Raw genomic sequence first — 19,151 nt, forward strand, 5'->3', positions numbered from 1 at the left:
GCTTTTTTATTGGGTTCTTCTGTACAAAGTTTTTATGTATTCAAAAAACGTTTTCCAAATGAATATGAAAAACATAACTTACAAGGTCCAGACACATGAATATATTTTTAAGAGTTATGATCTATAGCTTCTGGGGCAAATCCAATTTACCCCCTCACTTCAGGTAAATAAACAGACCTCCCAAAACAAATCAAGCAGGAGATCTGGTTTGCAATTGAAATATTTTTTTCTTTTTCCTGACAAGTACTACTTAAACTTGATCAAGCCAGTACATTTAAATTTTAAATAATTCATAACTTGAAAAACAATAAATTTTCAATAGGAGACCTTTTCACAATGATATTTTCCTTTTGCTTTAGTCAAACAGAAACACCCCTTGATTTTGACCTAGTTTACAGAAAGCTGAACTGATCTCAGCTTGCAAAAGGCATCTCCCACTTGATCTCTCCAGAAGTCATTCTTTTGGAAAATAATGTTGTGCACTGTGGTGTTGTCATCTGAGAACACAAACAAGGAGTAAGTTTGCAAGGGATATATCAGTTGGATCTGAAGTTGATAAAAGGAATTTTTTATCCAGTGTGGCAGTGGCGAGGAAATGACTTAACTCTCTCTGCTTTCAGAAAAGGAGAAACCTGAAAGAAAAATGCTTTGTGTTTGACTATAATAACAATAGTTAGACCTTTCCATCTTTACACTACTATTAATCTTTGTATTATATTTCTGTGATCTTCCTTTCTTTCGTTCATTGCCCTTCAGCTGAACATCTGTATTATGTTTCTGTCATCTCCCACACACTCAAAACTCCTTCACAAAGGCCTAGATATAAAATATTTCTATTAGTAGCTTGACCGTTATTCTTTCTTTTTTGTGTGTGTGGGATAACACACTATGGTTTCATTATTCCAACAAATGGCACAACTGCATCCTTCCTGAAAAATATTGATACTTTCCAAAAACACAATATATACCTCCGTTCTGGCAAATGCTGTCATGTTATGTGAATCTAAGAAGTCAGATTCTATCTAAGCTGATAATCATAGCTTAGGAAACTTAGCAGTTATCAGCTCAACCTATTCATTACATTTTCTCAGTGTGCATTTCTCCAGCGGAGCTGAGTCAATGGAACGGATGGCATGAGCTCTCCTCGTCTACTTCAGTGCTACATCAATATAAAAGGCATTCATTCAAAGAGAAGGCTGGACAGGTCATAAAAAATGCTAAATTGACACAAGTAAATATATTTATAATTCTTAGTTTAGGGCTTTTGTTTTCCCTTTTGCTACAGATTCTATTGAGACTGGTGATTTGAAGTACCAAACATAAACAAAGCGACAGCAGCAGAAGCAGCTTCAAAGTCTCATTTGCGTATCTCCAAGTGCTTCACCTCTCCACACCTCCAAAGATCAGGTATCAGTACCTGATTCATTCACAAAGAAAAACTTCAGTGTAAATGGCTAACTCTATGCTCTGGAAGGAATCTGAAGTACATGGGCAAAAGAGAGCCACAGCAAGCTCTGCCCAAAAGCACTGCTCTGCACTTAGGGACTGGTGCAACAGGCATCTCCTCTTTGGTTCAGATCAAAGTTCAAAGAGCTGGGAGGCAACCAGCTCTCCACCTTCGTAACATGGACTGGGACACAGACCAAATACTGATACAAGAAGTTCATCTTGAGGCTGAAGGGTCGCTTCCTTCATATTTCTTCCTTCTAGTTCTTAATTCCCTAATCATAAACTTCCCGGGACAAGAGGAGAAAGCCTTATCCCAGTCTTGGTTCTAAGCAGGAGATTAACTTTCTTAGGAAAACTGAGCCACTTTGTGACGGAGAACTCCAGCCACAGCTTGGTTCTGTCCCTTTTGCAGAGGCACAGCACTGAAGAGCAAGTTTAATGGATATGGCATCAGGTCCTCCCAGGTAAGGAGAGTTGAAATACCACTCAAAGCCAGCATGTGCTCTCCTGAATGTAAACCCCTAGGAAATGTTTTTGTTCCAAACATGTAAACCCTCAGTGCAACAGTTATACAGGTGAAAACATCCAAAACTTAGGGAGAAGTAAAAGGAACGGCAGATTTAACCATGGTTAACCATTTAACCATAGTTGCCTATTCCACATCTGTCTGTGCTCTAGACAACCGCAAAAAAAATTTGGTAGGGGGGACAATTCACAAAGCTGCCTAAAAAATTACCTGTATGTTAATTTGCAATTCTACCTCAAGTTACCACACAAAAAAATCAGATTTTACATCCAAATAGTCCTACCTTATGAAAACTAGTAGGGAGGTGGTACATATTTCGTAGAAAAGAAGTAGGAAGTGTAAAGTCATATGCAAGAAGTCTAGCTAAAATGGCATATAATATAATATTTACTTGTTTTCAGCATCTCCTTGAGAATGTCAAAACATTCTTTTTTTTCCACCAAATGGATTATATCTCTGAATGAAAGCATTGCTATTCTAAATTCAACTAATTCAAGTCGTAAGCCTTTCTTTACTAAACATGATAATTTTGGAAATACAAAAGTAAACTCATCATAACACCCAAACAGGGGCTAGCTGCATCACTTCCCACAAGTAGTAACAAAAATTGTATCACTAAATTTCTTTGCCTTAGAATGAATATTTAACAATGAAGCCAGTTCTCTCAGTTTGTTGTTGTGTGAAAGTGTGAAAAGAAAAATGAAGCTGTTTTGTTATTAATATTTTAAAACTAGATTATCTGTTGTATATAGAAAAAAAATTGTTATTTATTTCATTTTATATTGTCAATTTTACCCATATTAACATCCTACCATTTTCTTCACACAGAAATAAAATGCCTCACAGTATCTCCTCGGTAGCATCAGTGATGGATCAGCTGCAAGCATGCTCCACTAGTGGTGATTTTTGCACCAATTCCATCAATTCAGAAGTGACAGGGTAATATTTAAGTACATCTAGGTGAGAAAATCATTTCCTCAGATACCTTATGTGAGACATAAAAAAATATAATTCTTTTTTTTTAGTGGAACGTTTTCTTTTTTCTTTCTTTTGCTCATTTTTAACCCGACACTACAGCAAAGTATTCAAAATCAAAAGCACCATTTTTACATCATTTATATAAAAGGTAACTGAACTCTGGAGAAGAGGAGGCTGAGGGAGAGACCTTCTTGCTCTCTGTAAGTACCTGAAAGGAGGCTGTAGTGAGGAGGATGTTGGTCTTTTCTCAGGTGAGAAGCGATCAAAAGGGAGTAAATGGTCTCAAGTTGTGCCAGAGGAGGATTAGGTTGTGTATTAGCAAGAATTTCTTTGGAGAGTGTGGTAAAGTATTGAAACTGGTTGACCAGGAAAGTGGTGAAGTCCTCATCTCTGGAGGTATTTAAAGAAGCGTGTGGATGTGGCACTAAGGGACAAGCTGATGGGATTCAGTAGGTCCAACCGTCACTGAACCGGGTGATCCTGAAGGTCTTCTGCAACCCAGATGATTTTTTTATTCTTCTATATTTCCCAGCACATGCTGACTGGTACACTGTACTACAGATTTCTCATCTGAACTCTCACTCCAGACCAATAGTTTTGTTTTTTATTTTTTTTTAATGGAGTGAAATATCCAAGCATCTCACAACTAGATACTATCTTTTCTTCTACTTCATTTGAAAAATAGATGAAGTATTGAAATTTAAGAGAGGGGTCATAATAACAATGCTTTTTTCTTCCAGTAAAGAATACAATGCCAAGATCGAATGATTCTGTATGTAGTATGGATGAAAGTTAGCTCTCCAACGTTTTCTTCCACAACTGATGAAAAATTTGATGCTGCAGGACAATGTTGAAGCACTAAAGCCTCCCAGCCACAGTATTTCTCCCCCCTTACTTCTGACCCTCCCTGTTGCTGTGTTTCCAGCAGCACTGCTAGCTGACTTGTGTCTACTTCCTCCTCTACTTCATACCTACAGTGCTTTTCCATTCTTAGGACTCTTGTTCCTTCTCTGAGATAGAAACAAGGTTAGATCAATGCTGACTTTCTAGCTGTGGTGTTCCAGCTCATTGCAATGGAGTTGGCCTAAGTGGCCTTCACAGGTCCTTTCCAACTCCATGGATTCTATGATTGTATGATATCGAAGATGCACTGCCAAGTGATAAAGATTTCACAGTGCTGCAGCTCGCAACACCTTTCTCACTGCCTTCACTTACAGATTATTCTCTAGTCAACATCATAAAGCATTTCAAAATAATCTTTCATAAATCTCTAATTCATTGAGGTCAAGCACATCTTCTTTTGGCATATAGAAAAACACCTGAAAGTACTTTCAGCCAAGAAATACTTCTATTTATTGAGAATTAAAAACAAAAGAGAGGTTTTCATCCTGATTCTATTATCAGAACTGAGAAATAACCAAGAAAATTGGCTTGTACAGTTTTTTTTATATCCCTCCAGGTATAAATTTTGTTCCTCAGTAAGCGATTCTTTTTTAAAAGTCATCTATAAAATACAGTTGCTGATGAAAGATCCAGAGAACATGCTTTGAACCTCAAACATATCATACCATAATGGGTTAATTGCATGTGTTCAACTTTTATCAGCTTAGGCCTCGTTTGATTTACTAGCTCATAAACAGCTCAAATGTCAGTTTTATTGCATCCTAGTATGCAATCTACAGAAAATGATTCCAAAGAGTATTTATTGAACTTGGGTGAAATACAAACTTGAAACAGGTTTAATACGTAAAACACTACCCTTCTCTTCTCTTTGATGTATCACTCCTACAAGTTAGTAAATTTCAGATGTAAGATGGACCCTTGTGGAGGAGCCTGAAGTGTCACAGATCATAATCCCAGCTCTCAAACTGGTGCCCAGGACTGACAGCTTCAAGTATAAGTGAGACCGTTTTAAGAACTGGAAGAAATTATTAAAAATTGAGAAATTATGGAAGACACATGCATATTTTAATATTTTCTGGGGCTCATATTTCCCAGAAGTTGTGAGAAAACGCAGAATATTAATGGGGCAATGTGGTATTCCTATGGCTCTTCCACAACTATGTTCTCTTTCTCCACATTGATTTCTGAGTAGAATCCAGAAGTTACCTAAAATTTTGTACATCAAAAGAATAAAAGACATAAGCAGGATGAAGAAGAATTAGTTTATGCAAGCCAATGAGCTGATCTGCTTGATATTATATCTCCTTTGTCAGCTTCTTCGCATGCAGCCTAGATCTGATCTCATTTTAGTTTTAAAAATAAAAATAAAAATCACTAAGTACCTACTGACATAAAGGTAATCACCATACAATGAAAGCTCTCCAACTCTTATGAAGGCTTTCACTATGATTTTCCAGTACAAAGGCTTTGCTTGCACTCCTAGAAAATCTCCTTAACAACAAGAAAATAAGAGTAACTACTAGAAAACGAAATAATCTAAGGAACTCAATTCAAACCTACTTAAATGCTCAACCATGCTTCTCAGGCTTTGTCCTACATGAAAAGTCAGTTCACATATAACCTGTCTCAGAGGATGCTCTTCTAGTTTGAAAGTTATCTTCTCTGGATTAGATGGAATGCTTGAAAAGGGATTTTACATTAAAGGGGGTTGGGGGGGGAAGTCCTTCAGAGTGGAAGATGAGTGACCTTGCTAGATGGATCTTTAACAGAAAACATAAAAATCTGTTGGAATACGTAGCAGAAGTTAGGCATAGCTAGGCATAAATATAGGCATATTTACGCTATACATTCTTGAGTCAATGGACATATCTTACATTTCATTTCCACAAGTAGCACAAGGGAATGATGATATTTTCCTAACAATTTGCCAGCTACAATTTCTTGCCCAAAAAGCTGACTTCTCCCAAGTCACCACGAAACTGTTGTCTTAAAAATTTCTGGCCACGTGGTCTAAAGTAGACATCAAAAGAAAAACTGTGGAGATGGCTAAATTTGATTTCTCTTATGAGCAGAATTACTTTGCTAAGACGATCAAATTCTAGGCATGGAGACAAAAAGAGAAATTAAGACTCTTAGGTTGTAAATAGATCCTAACTTTTACATTTTGAAGTCTATATATAATTACTATGATGCCGTACTGTGGCATCTACGATAATCTTTCACACAGAAGAGATGCTGTCCCTCCCATCACTTGAATTACTGTTTTCTTCAGGTTTTCAGGGGACATAAATTCTGTCGACTAGTCTGCTTAGAACTCAAGTTATTTTCAAGAGGAGGGATTCTGAAGTCAACAGACTGGTTTAGAAAGCTTAGGAAGGACATCTGGTCCTAAACACCTTCCAGGTAAGCTATCAAGGGAAGTAGACCTTAAGGATTCCTTGAATAGCAGCCTCTCTATAGATCTAGCACATATCTTGAGCTCTTCCCATCAACCATATTAAATTGGCCTATTTTCTTGCTTCTTAACTCAGAAACACTTGTGTTGTTTAGAAAAGATAATAGAGAATGGTTTAATGTAAACATTCAGCTGTGAAACATTCTTTACAGCATTATAGAAGCCAAAATATTTGGAAGAAAACTTGGTTTTCTTTAAGAGCATTGACATAGTATACTTCCTTGGTTTTTTATTTTTCAGAGATCTCCTTCACAAAACAAAAGTACTTTGCTACCAACATTCAAACTACATTTTAAACTACAAAGTTCGAAACAAGCTTCAAACTATAGTTTAAAAAAGAAGTGGTGGAAGCAAACCAGTGGGTCACTTGAAAAGAACAGAAGTGAAAGTTCTTCTGCCAAGCCATAGCTACCTCTGGAAAGTCCTAAAAAAGGGGCTAAAAATCACAGCAGGTGGAGAATAAAGAAGCAAAGTGGATGGGGAGAAGACGGATCCAAAAACACAACTTTGCAGAAGACAGTGCAAGAAGTTTTAAAAGCAACAAGGCTAATGCTGAAGAGGATCATAAGAGAAGACAAGTAATAGCTCTGAAGTGACAGGGGTTCATCTCTTTTACTGTATATAATATAAAATCATTATATTCATTTGTTTGTTATAGCAGCACGTGTGAAACAACATAGAAAAAAAACAGGTTATTATGGTTATTTTGATTTTATCCAGTAGCAAATGCTATTTAGAAAGTTACTTTTAACTTGGAATCAAAATAGATAAGATTTAAATTATTATTCCATATAATAAAAAGGAAGAGTTCCCCAAAGATTATCTTTAGCTTAAGCAATCCTGTAAATACTGAGAAGTATAATAAATATATATTTATATTAATGGTAATATACATAGAAATACTGTGATTACACTAGGAAATCAATACAATATCCTTAAACGTACACCCAGAGAAAGAAACATTCTTTATTTAATTTCCTGTTGGGACCACTTCCATTTCTGTCTGTGATTATCAAAATTCTATATTTGAAGAAGTATGCAAGTAGTATAAAAAAAATACAGTGTAAATTTTATAAGGTATAAAAATCTATCGCTGTAAGACAGTAAGAACATAAGAGTTAACATCTTTTATCCCTGAGCATCTTCTCTCTGCAGTACTTCTGTAGTTCTGACGATGCTGGGAAACTTTTCAAGTTTGCTGGAAGTTTTATTCTTCCTTATTACTGGGTGAGGGTTATGTCTTCACCCCCATCACCTATTCTCTGCGATTTCCAGAACTACCTCCCCAGTAATTTTCTCTGTGGGCTCACAGAACTTAACATTCCTGAAGTAGCTCTGTAGAATCACGCAGAGTGTCGGATTATGGTATTGACAATGGCTCCCCCTCGTGATAATGTACTGAATGTGGAATCCTTCTTAAATACCAGGGTATTAAATAGGCTGCTTTCTGAGTACAGGTGCTTTGTTAAGAAGTTAGCGAATGTCAAAGGGACTGAACGCTGGTTGCTAACTGTATAAGAAGCTGAGGATCTTTGTACTTGTTCTATTACCAAGACATTCCATCTGGAAGTTGGGAAGGAAAACACATGCAAGGACATGACTGTTAACGTAAACATTTTTACTATTTTTCCTTTAATAAGACATTTATGAGAAAAATACTAAACCTTTTAAAAAAAAAAAAAAAGCTAAAAATCCAAGTAGTCAGGAAGTAAGAGAACCTGTTGTCAATAATATGAATGTTCTAATAATACGCAAAATTGAATTTTTGAAGTATTACAAACAACACTTTTGTTTGGAAAAATTCCAAAGTGCTTAAGTATGGCTAGAGCTCTTCAACAACTGCTTCTATTTTTTCATTTGAATCTCCTCTAAATGTGCCTTTCAGAATAACAAGATTGTTATTCTGACAATTGAAGATTTGACAAAATCTTCAATAAATACACCCTCCGATTAAAACCAAATTGTCTCTTCCCCTTTTGAAAATAGTTAAAATGCCATTGTCTGATTTCAGCTATATAGAAAAGAAAACATCATGTTTGTCCATGTTAATTTCATTCCCTAAGTAAAGATCAAGAAAAACAAATGCAACAAGGCCTGCGGGCATTAAGAAATTCAATATTCCCAAATGAACATTTTTTCTTTCAAAGGTTAAACCCAAGGGAAAAAAAAAAAAAAAACTAGCTCTCTAACAGACAACTGCAAAACCAAATTTCATCCACTGCCTGACATTTAAGCTAAATGAAAATGGAAATTACGTACCGCAGACTAAAGGCTACTTAAATACATGCTACCCTTCCAGCTGATTGCCACGTGTCAGTGCTCAGCTAATACCAGGTGTTACTATCCCAACCAACTCTGGTTTGGCCATTTGCAATCACAGGTACTGCATATGTTATACAGTGCAAGTGCAAATGCCAAAACAACCAGAAGAGATGCACACGGACATCTCAGAGCAACCTGAATCATTTAGACACTGTTAATGAGCTTTGCCCTAGAGCATGAGTGTCCAACATCTTGGCTTGCCTGGGCCACACTGAGTGGAGAGCCACGTTAATATATATATTATAGTTAAAGTATATCACAAAATCACAGAATTGTAGGTGTTGGAAGGGATCTCTAGAGATCATCCAGTCCAAACCCTCTGCCAAAGCAGATCACACAAGTAGGCATCCAGGTGAGACTTGAGTATCTCCTAAGAAAGAGAACTGAGATAGATATAAGTAACAAAACTTATTTCATTTTTAAACGTTTTAATTAGAACATAAAAAAAGAGAGGTACAAAAACATAAAACTAGCAGGATGTTTGACCTTGTTTTTGTAAAACTAATGCTGGGTCTGCTTCAACAGAAGTGGCTGCAAAGCTTTAGTTCTCAAGGTGTTCATCAGAGATTTTTGATAAAATTTTATTCCTCCTGTATTTCAACCTGGAAAACAGCTGTTCAAAAACAGACACACTGCCAAAAAACAGTGACATAGTTGAAGGCTGATTCTAACCAAACTGGTATCAGAGCAATGAATACTTCGTATTCTTAACCAGAGACACCCATCCCAGAGGCAGTAGACTGAGGTACTGCCTTCAAAGGAGTTAACATTAAAATAATGTTGTTTTCAAGAAGGAAAAAAGAATTTCATCAGCTCCGTACAGTTATTCCTCACAGCAGAACTGAAAATTTTCTCACCAGAAAGCTCTGAAGTACCTTTCTACCATTTCCCATTTTGGCTTACTCAGTACTGTTTTCTAAAGGAACCACTCTAAAAATCTTACTGCACATAATTTTATCTGTGAATTGAAATCAATTTATACAGATTTTTCCAGAAAGCACCTTGAAAATCAAATTTTCTGTAGAAACTATATGTCAAAACATCATCATCTATTTACTTTTGTATAAATTATTTATGATTTTCTCAGACAGAAGAGTGCAGGCAGCCATCTGAGATGCAGCAGCACAGTAAAAGCTGGCGCCAAGCTGGAGCCCTGCTATTTCAGTCACATTTCTAATGGCTGCAAAGTTTCAGTGCAGAAAGTGTTCCGACAGACCACATGCAAAACAAAGAGGCACAGGCAGAAAATAATTGGCTGTTGTTTCTGTTTTGGCTTCAACACGCGTGTTTCCCTCTGTTAGGCTTTGCAGAGGGAAGAAAGCACAAACTGATAGGCTGTCCCAAACTGCATAAAGACAAATATTGTACGTTTGCATTAAAACACCATAGACTGATTTTTGAGTATGGGGAAGAAAGTTTTTAAGCCTTCAGCTGAGGAAAACGGTTGTGTTACTTCCTTTTGAGGTAACAGCCCATCAAAGTACAAGACTGTTATAGCAGTAGCTGCAGATTGCTCTGGAATTCTGAGAAAACTACAAAGTGGATGTTTATGTCAACTGTTACTTTACTTATTGCTCTGAGACTCTCTCCTGCCTCGTAGTAAGCGCAAGAGTAGATGATCCTTTATGTGAAATCATTTTTGTACAATTATTTCATAAGTACTCAGAGGAGCATATAAATCATAATGCTCTCTTCATATTCATTTGCCAGCACAAATGAAATGAACAAAATTCTTTACAGAGAGAGCAGTGAGGTGCTGGAACAGCTGCCCAGAGAGACTGTGGATGCCCCATCCATCCCTGGAGGTGTTCAAGGCCAGGCTGGATGGGGCCCTGGGCAGCCTGGGCTGGTATTAAATGCGGAGGTTGGTGGCCCTGCGTGTGGCAGGGGGTTGGAGATTCATGATCCTTGAGCTCCCTGCCAACCCTGGCCATTCTGTGATTCTGTGAAAATAGGGATATCCAGAGACTGGAACATACAAGGTATAAAATGAACTTCCAAAATATTTCCTTAAGCTTTCACAGAATTGGAGATGGTTGCAAATACGGTGTTGGCGGGCTAATGGATATGCAGTGTAAGATCAAATCGTTAAGCACATCCCATCATTTGTTATGCAAGTCCAGATAATTTCCAGAGATTCTTACTAGACAAAACATTTTAAATCACGCAAACAGAGCTTTCTTCCCTGTCTTCTATTTGACTCAATTGAACACTTAATTTTTGTCCTTCAGCAGAAGGATATGAGGGTACTTGAAAGGCTTACTTATCCAGTGAGCTATAGTGGAGGAACAGGGAGCTAGAGGTTGGCAGATGTCATACTGCCCAGATACGGTGAAAAGGCATTGCTTGCCTATCGAAAGCTGCTGGGGCTGTGAGCAGAGGCTGCAGGAAGCAGATATTTTATCTCCACTGTCCTTTGCCAACACAAGAGGATTCATCATCGGCCAATTCCAGCAACTTGATGCCTTCTCTATACCACTGAAACTAGGAGCTCGATCATATACATCATATTCAGCTTTTTTCCTCCCCCATCTATTTCTGTCCAATCATTTTAGTGTTACAAAGAACATGAAAGCCAGCATGTCTACTTACTAACTCCAGTACCACTTTTTTACATGCATAATTTGCACATATAAACAAGTACATGGCTATCTGTAAATGTGCATTACGCTAATGTTCAAATACCTGCAGAGTTTGCTTTGCTGCAAAATGTCCTAAGTTTCCAAGATCATGAGAAAAATCAACTTTTAGACATCTGTACAACAACGGAGCAAAAAGAGGAACCTAAGCACAACCTGCTGCTACCAAGTCCTTATTTCATTCTAGCCGCGGCTTTTAAGCAGGATGTCTTTGCTCAGAAAAGATGGGCAAACAAATAAATAGCCTGGTCATGGAAAAATAAACACAGCCTTCCCACTCATACTAGTAGGTACAGTCATCTGATTTAGAAATGCAAAGATAACTTAAAAATACAGACTATGTAATTACATAGCCAGATGAGTTAGGTTGGGGGGAAAAAAAAGTTTTACTTCACTTTTCTGGTGGGTTCCTCCCCTGCCCCCCTTCCCCCTCCCCCCCCAATAAATTACCAGCGTTTCTCTATTTGCTAATTTTTCTTTAAAAAGAAAAAAAAATTGTTTTAGTTTTCTGTAGTATACAGATTTCTTGATGAAACACACTATAAAACATCCTGCTTTTGATAAAATAATGAGCAAGTCTTCGTTAACATGATTAAATTAAGTACCTGCAAAACCTTTTTCAGCACACTGCAAGAAATAGTTTTATATTCAATTTTTTCAATACTAATGGATAACTAGCACTGACTTGGATTGGAAAGCAATGCCTTTTAATATCTTGCACGTAGCATGTGCATTTTCTGATGTGGCCACAGATATAAATGCAGGTATATTTGAAAACGAATGAAAATCAAATCTTTGGGACTTCAATTCAGAAAAATTTCTTTCTGCAGTTCCCAAGTTTTAGTCTCCTCTGCTTAATACAGCCCAAGAGATCATGCATGGGGCCAAAAATCTTATCAAAAAGCAACCTAGAATCACTTCCCTAATACAAGTTCTCTAAAGAGAAATGTGTTAACAACACATCTAGAGGCAAATACACAGCCCTACCCCAACTCCACCTCAGGAAAAGGTTGAGAATGACCTGCAGTTCATGGTGCCTAATAGGAAGCACATGGTCAACGCAGTGCAATGAGGGTGATAAAGATATCCAAACAAGCTGAATCAAAAATTTACACTGGAGATAGGAAACTTGAACAATGTTAAATATCAGGTTTGAAATGTTACTGCTGTTCAGTTGTTGGCTGTTCAGTTATCTTATTAAAAATAGTCAAGCCCCTCTTGGGGAGGCTGACTGAGTCAATAGAAAACTCTGCTTGAAATATAGCTATTCAGAGGCTAAGATAGCCATAGGTTCCCTAGAAAAGGTTTAGAATCAGAAAGTCTTCTTAATTATTGCTAATAAGGAAAACGAAACAAGATCAAACAGATGAGCATTTGAATATTTCAACTAGTTTTTTAGGCTCAGATTCTTAATGAAAACAAAATATTTTGATTTCAATTGTCATCTTGGCACTCTTTCTTCCCCGAGACTTCAATTATTACAAAATTAGATTTTTTATTGACAAAAATAAATATTCATTTTGACACGACACTTTTGTTAGTGTCACTAAATAAAATGTTGGGAAAATCCTAACCTGTTTAGCCTACTTTGAAAAATAGAATTTTCCTGAACGAAAACTCTTCCGTCTCCTATTTAATTCACTGTTTTAAAAGAACATAAAAAATTGTAAACATTTGATACACATAAATGCACATAAAATTCAACATATATAAATATAAAATCAATACAGTGTTGGAAAAAGCATGTAAGACAACCAAACTGGTCACTTAGATTAAAGGATACGATGCTATAATACTGTGTTGCTTGTACTGAAGAAATCAGCACCGATAAAAATTATTTACAGGCCTTGGGTTCTATTCTGGCAAGTTCTATTTTCTTTCAGATTTTGGAGTCCCACTTGTTTAAACTGCTTAAACAGAAGCCCTGCTCCCATTCCAAAACATTTTCTATTTGTTCAGATTTTACATTGGGCATGTCTTTCCTTTGTAACAGAACACATAGCAATTATTTATCATCACATTCTTGCACAAAAATGCCTTTCTGAAAGAAATTATGACCATGTCCTCAGCATGCATATAACTGAATTTAATATGAGAACAAAAACAAGTCTTGACATTTGACTCTTCTGCACTGTAATTTATGAGGCTCTCAATTTGATATATATATTAAAAATACATTTAAATTTGGTTCTGCAGGTCATCACAAGAAGCAAAATTTCACTCTGTTACCATAAAGTTATCAGTGTCAGTTAAAAATGAATGCTGTAGAACTATTTTACTTGTGAAAACAGAGCAATACATGGGTAGCATAGACAGATGGACATGTTAAAAATATCAGTTATAAGCTCCAGAGGACAACAAGAAAAAGCAAATAAAATTAGGTACAAAAGCTGCATGCCCCTGGCAATTACTACAAACAGAAAGCATCCCTAAAAAGAACAGTTTTAGGTGTAAAACTAGGAAAAAAAAAGATTTTTTTCAACATTTTTTGTAACAATGCTACAGCAATACTTTTTGTTTGACTTAGCAAAAACTGGTTTATGTGCTTTGCTGACTCACTGACACTGGTGGCTTATTTCTTTACTGAGATAACAAGCACATGTGAGCATTACTCAAACATCAACTGCAAGAACAGCATAGCCAACAGAGAAAGTTTGAGTTCATCTCTATAACATTCTATTTTTTAAATTAGCAGTTAACAGGGAGTGTCTCACCTCGTTGCTAATTAACAGTTAATGGAGTTTCTTATATTGAGCTAATTATTTTTTCAGTATCTGGTAATAAAATTGCACCTTATTGCATTCTTCATAGCTAACACACTTGCTTTTAAGTCATATTTTGATAAGTATTGAGCAGAAATTCATTTAAATGAGCAGGATTCAACAAACAGTAGTTTTTACTGTACCCACCCTGAACTCCAGATATCAATGAGATAACTTAGAACCTTCAGATAGACAAGCCCAAAGGCTATCCTTACCCTCACTGATACATGCATGCTATCTCTTACCCATTCCTTTAACAACCTTTTTTCAAATTGCTTTCTTTGTATTTTTCCACAGTTCCTTCCACAAACCCTCCCTTATTTTTTTCCCCCTCTATCTTATCTGTTTTTCTGCTTCGGTTCAGCCTTAAATTCTCAAGCTCATCAGTATACCTGTGCTATATAATCAGCCAAGCAGATTCAAAGAAGTTAATTCCTTTATTAGGGTGCCCAACCCGTTACAGCACATGACTCTGCAGGCAGTAATTCTCCAAATAAGCTGATGGCTCACATCCCAGCATTTAGAAGTTAGCAAACATGGCTACAGCAGCTGATGCCGTGATAAGGAGTCAGTTTTTCAATATTCAGACAGTTGAAAGACCTGCCAAAAACCAGAACTGAATAACAGTTAAAAGAAGCAAAAGGTATGGAAACAGCAGCACCTGCCATCTTATTGAATTCCTTTAACGGTGATGGTTCTAGTACAGCATTCCAGCACAACCATTCCAGCCTAGACCATTCTAGTACAATCTTCATCCATTATGTGAACTCACTTTTAATATGCAGCCTGAATCTTATTTATTTATCATTTATATCACTTACATACAGAAAAATACTGTAAATTAATTAATAATATTGCCATTTATTCCGTATATATTAATTTAAAGCAAGGAAAACTATATTCACGTAAGTCCTCCTGAAGAAATGGTGCTGTGGCTTAATTTTATTACGTGATAGCTGTAATAAACTAAAAAATAGAAATATAATGGAAACAAATGATTTATGTTCCACTACATTAACACAAAGCTCTGAAGTTAATATCTTACAAAGATTGTATTTACTTAATTTGGCCTATGTAGTTACTCATGTTATCAGTAATAGGAACAATAACTGGAATGAAACTGTAGACGTAGTGCTTCCATAAGTCATTTTTTGACCCTTGCACTTTATCTGATTGAGTCAAACCTTTTTATGAGGCCAAATAATTTCTGCCTGTTAAAGAACTAGATTTTAATTAAAATGGATTTATTCTTTTTCTTTCAGTTTACATATTGCCTTTGCTAATTTCCTAAGGCTTTATTGGGTTGAGTGCATTATCTGCGGGGTCAAGTCCACAGATCAGTTTCAGAAGTGAACAACAGCAATGACAGCAGTGTCAGTGTGTGAGGGGGATGCCTCTGCAAAAACAGTGGGAACCCACATTAAATACAAGTACTGTCACAAAGGGTATTTCCACTTCATTGCTAGCATACTCCCCAGCAACAGAACAAGCATGTTGGTATGTAAAATATGTGTCTGCTTTATATTTCTACCTGTCCCATATTCGTATTTTTCTATAATTTCATTTTATGATTCCTATCAAAAAGCTAGAAACACACCAATTTCTTTTTACTGTCAGTTAGCAACCTAGACTAGAAAATTACATGTAGAGCTTTTAAGAAGAGCAAAAAAGAGGAAAAATAAGACCTACAATGATGGATTTCATTCTCTCCAGCTCCCACATAATTCTTATCCTCAGTTCTGCCTTTGTCTAACTTCTGAAGTTAACTGAATTAACTTAAAGATTAATTAATCTTGCTTCAAGAAATGCTGATTTTTTTTTAATTTTCAGTCTCACATTTTTCTTTCATCTTTTCTGTGGCCATGTAATACATAGACATTTACTCCTCACTAGTTAGTTCCTCATTTTTTCAGTCATCTCACTCAAGTCAACAAACGTTTTTGTGGAGGGACTTGCTACAGAGCTGGTGAAATCCAAGTGAAATCCACACTAGTCTATCAGATCCATTTTCTTAGGTTCCCAGTGAGGACAGAATTTAATTTGGAAAATAAAATTCTGGAGAATCCAGTCATTAAACTACTTTCTCTAAAATTTTATTGAAAAAGATATGCAAAGGAGCATTACACAAATACTGAAAACCAGTTCTGACTCTGACTCTGTTTCCCCTTTTCGGATGAGCAGTAAATTGTGAGGCACGTTATTTCTTATACATTTCTGAAGTGTTTTTATAAGTGTAGCTCAATATAATTCTTTAAACATCCTTTCAAAAATCATCTTGAACTTCCCTATTTTTTCCAAGTTAATTGGATTTCCAAAGCCATCAAAATTGATCACAGACATCTGTTTCACTGTTCTTTGGTAAAATGTCAGCAGCTGTATCTCAAATGGGGTAATTTTAGCAGTTTCTGTTGAAACACTCAATAACAGTGAAGGCTGGTCCAATTTCTCTACAAAAGCATCAACTTTTGACTTTATTTTGTTATCACAAACACTTCTTCCCACACCTGCCCCATTTATTTTCCTCATATCTATCCAGCTCCTTACAGTCTGCTTTCATTGATGACATTCATATGGGAAAGTCAGGTTAATTATGAATGCTTTGTTTTGCTGAACTGGCAGGCAACTCCCTGAAAAACACAAATAGCATTTATACACACTAAAACATCAGTCATTTTATTAGCTACATGTTAATTAGAATGGATAATTAAATAAATTACATTTTCCCTGTCGTTTGATGATGCCAAATACACTGGTTGCTTTTGAGTTCATTCTTTTTGCATTTTTTTTTTTTCCTTTTTCTCTTTAACCACTTTTCTTTCCTGAAACATTTAATGGCGTTCCTGCTTCCCATGGTGAAACAGGGTAATTAATGCAGTTAGGAAAACCTGATGAGTTTGTTTTCTGGCTCTGCAGGATGATTTTAAAGTCTGAAAGAAACTTGAGCTTTAGAGGTGGCTTAGGCACGTGGAGATTTATAGAAAATAATTGCAGGTTGTATTGGTCATGAAATTAAGGACTTCCTAAGCCCTTATTTTTATACAAGAAATCATAAAGAGTCGAACAAATGCATTAGCTTTCCACAATGTTACCTGCATTAAAAGAAATGTAAGCACATGGAACTTGTTCATTCACAAATTTTAGCACTCAATTCCAGTCTGCTGAGTAGTTTCAATTTAAAGTGCTCAAAAGTGAGGGTGTCAATCTTTCAGACACAACACAGAAACAGTTCAGAGGTTAATCCTCCATGTTCCTTGTAGGTATCTGACCAGAATTTGTCTGTATGTAAAGCTTTCGTAAAATATTGAGTAAGGCTTCAGTATGGGGAATAGATTTATTTTTAACAAATATTACACTCTCTGTTCATGACAAATGTAGGACATAGGAAGAATATTTTGGTCTTCCACAGAGCATGTCTCCACTGAACTAGTCTCCAAGAAGACAGATAAGGTATTTTCTCAGTGGACACTGTAGAAATGGATGAACATTGTGGTTTAATAACTCATGATAATGTGCTGTGATTTTTAATATTAAAGCAAATTACACCATTATGGTCAGCTGTATATTTTTGCTATTAAAATTGTCCTAATTTGAAACTAAGGAATATGAAGTCACATATTTCTAGAGCATTTTTTAGTGTTTGGGACTCTTCTCACTCACAGCTATCAATAAGAGTGAGACAATATCTCAACACCAGCAGATAGCTCTCCTTATACCCAGGCCTAAAGATATGGAAACCAGGTAAACAGGTATGGCAAGCAGCAACGAAGCAAAATGGGATGTATTAGATGGTCAAAGAGGTGATATTCCAACAACTTTCAGTGAGACTTCACAACTTTTAAAAGCATTACCAAGCATCATCAAAATCTCTGCCTTTTTCTTTTAGGTATGGCTATTCAGATCAGTGTTTTCTTGTCATGCCTAATGTCTAAGATTTATGATTGATCTTTAACTACTAAGTCAAAATATCACTTCAATAAATGAATACACAAATATATACAGAATATATCAGCTTAGCTTCTGACTCACAGGCTATTGTATCAAAAAATCTTATCAGCTGCAGAAAACTTGGAGAAATTAGGACACTTCTTTAATTGCACATAACTACTGCCTATTAAGAAGTTCAGGAAAGATTCATCACCTTTATTGACATATGGGGTAAAGGAAGAATTTGACTCTGCATATGGGAAAAGCTATCAGTTTTGAATTCATTTCTAAATTCAGGCAGATGCCTACGTGTTACCTGTTGCACAGGAAAAGCAGGCATATAGACTGCCAATAACATATTTTTCACAAAACACACAGATTTAATCTCAGCTCTGATTGGAACAGGTGATTCTTTAACTTATTCAATAGGATGGGTAAGCACCTAATACCTCAAGAAGACATGATATTTTGAAATAATAATCAGAACATTAAAATTTGACAGATTGGAAATCCACTTTAATTAACAAGTAGCTAATACAAGTAGAGACAACTGATGCTTTAGTGTGTGTAAATGCTATTTGTGCTTTTCAGACTAGGATTTGACAAGGAACAAAATCTGTCTCTTAGAAATCAAGAGTATTCAGAATAACTCACAAAGCAATCAGAAAGATCCTTCAAAAGGATCACTTCTCACGTAACTGCACCTGGACAGGATTGTTTCTTACTGACATAACTGTCTAATAGTCACCTTTCATATCAGCGTGGATCTGAATTTTGAAATTCTTACTCATACCTTTACTGAGCTGGGTTTCTTACAGTAGTTAATCTTGTTTACTGTTACGTTAATATTTTACTAGGGCTTAAATTCAACGTGTTTTACAACAGACATCCTTCAGTCTTGACTGCGCAAGCGGCACTGTGTTAACATCTGTGCTTCATCTTGCATGCACATTGCCCGCATCCTGTAGGCAGGTACAGGAAAAAAGTTGTCGAGCTCTGTGCCTCCTCCCTTTCACTTTCACCACTTGCCCCTGGCAGTCTGCAGCCTGCTGTGTGCTGCACCTGTCCGGAGGAAGGCAGCAACCACAAAGCCGCAGGGAAACAAGGTGCATGAAATCCAGCTGAACGTGAGTGACTCAGCCCATGATCTTGAATCGCTTTTCTAAACTGCGATGATTTTGAGGAAACCCCAA

General features: G+C 36.4%; 1 protein-coding gene across 2 annotated transcripts in view; it reads right to left on the reverse strand.

Annotated features, from left to right (window-relative positions):
• The window catches only part of MARCHF1 (membrane associated ring-CH-type finger 1), a 312,318-nt gene that overhangs the window by 275,277 nt on the left and 17,890 nt on the right, over nt 1–19,151 (reverse strand). The gene's annotated exons all lie outside the window — the stretch shown is intronic.

This window comes from Meleagris gallopavo, chromosome 4, assembly GCF_905368555.1.
Source record: "Meleagris gallopavo chromosome 4, MGAL_WU_HG_1.1, whole genome shotgun sequence".
NCBI classification, from domain to species: Eukaryota; Metazoa; Chordata; class Aves; order Galliformes; family Phasianidae; genus Meleagris; species Meleagris gallopavo.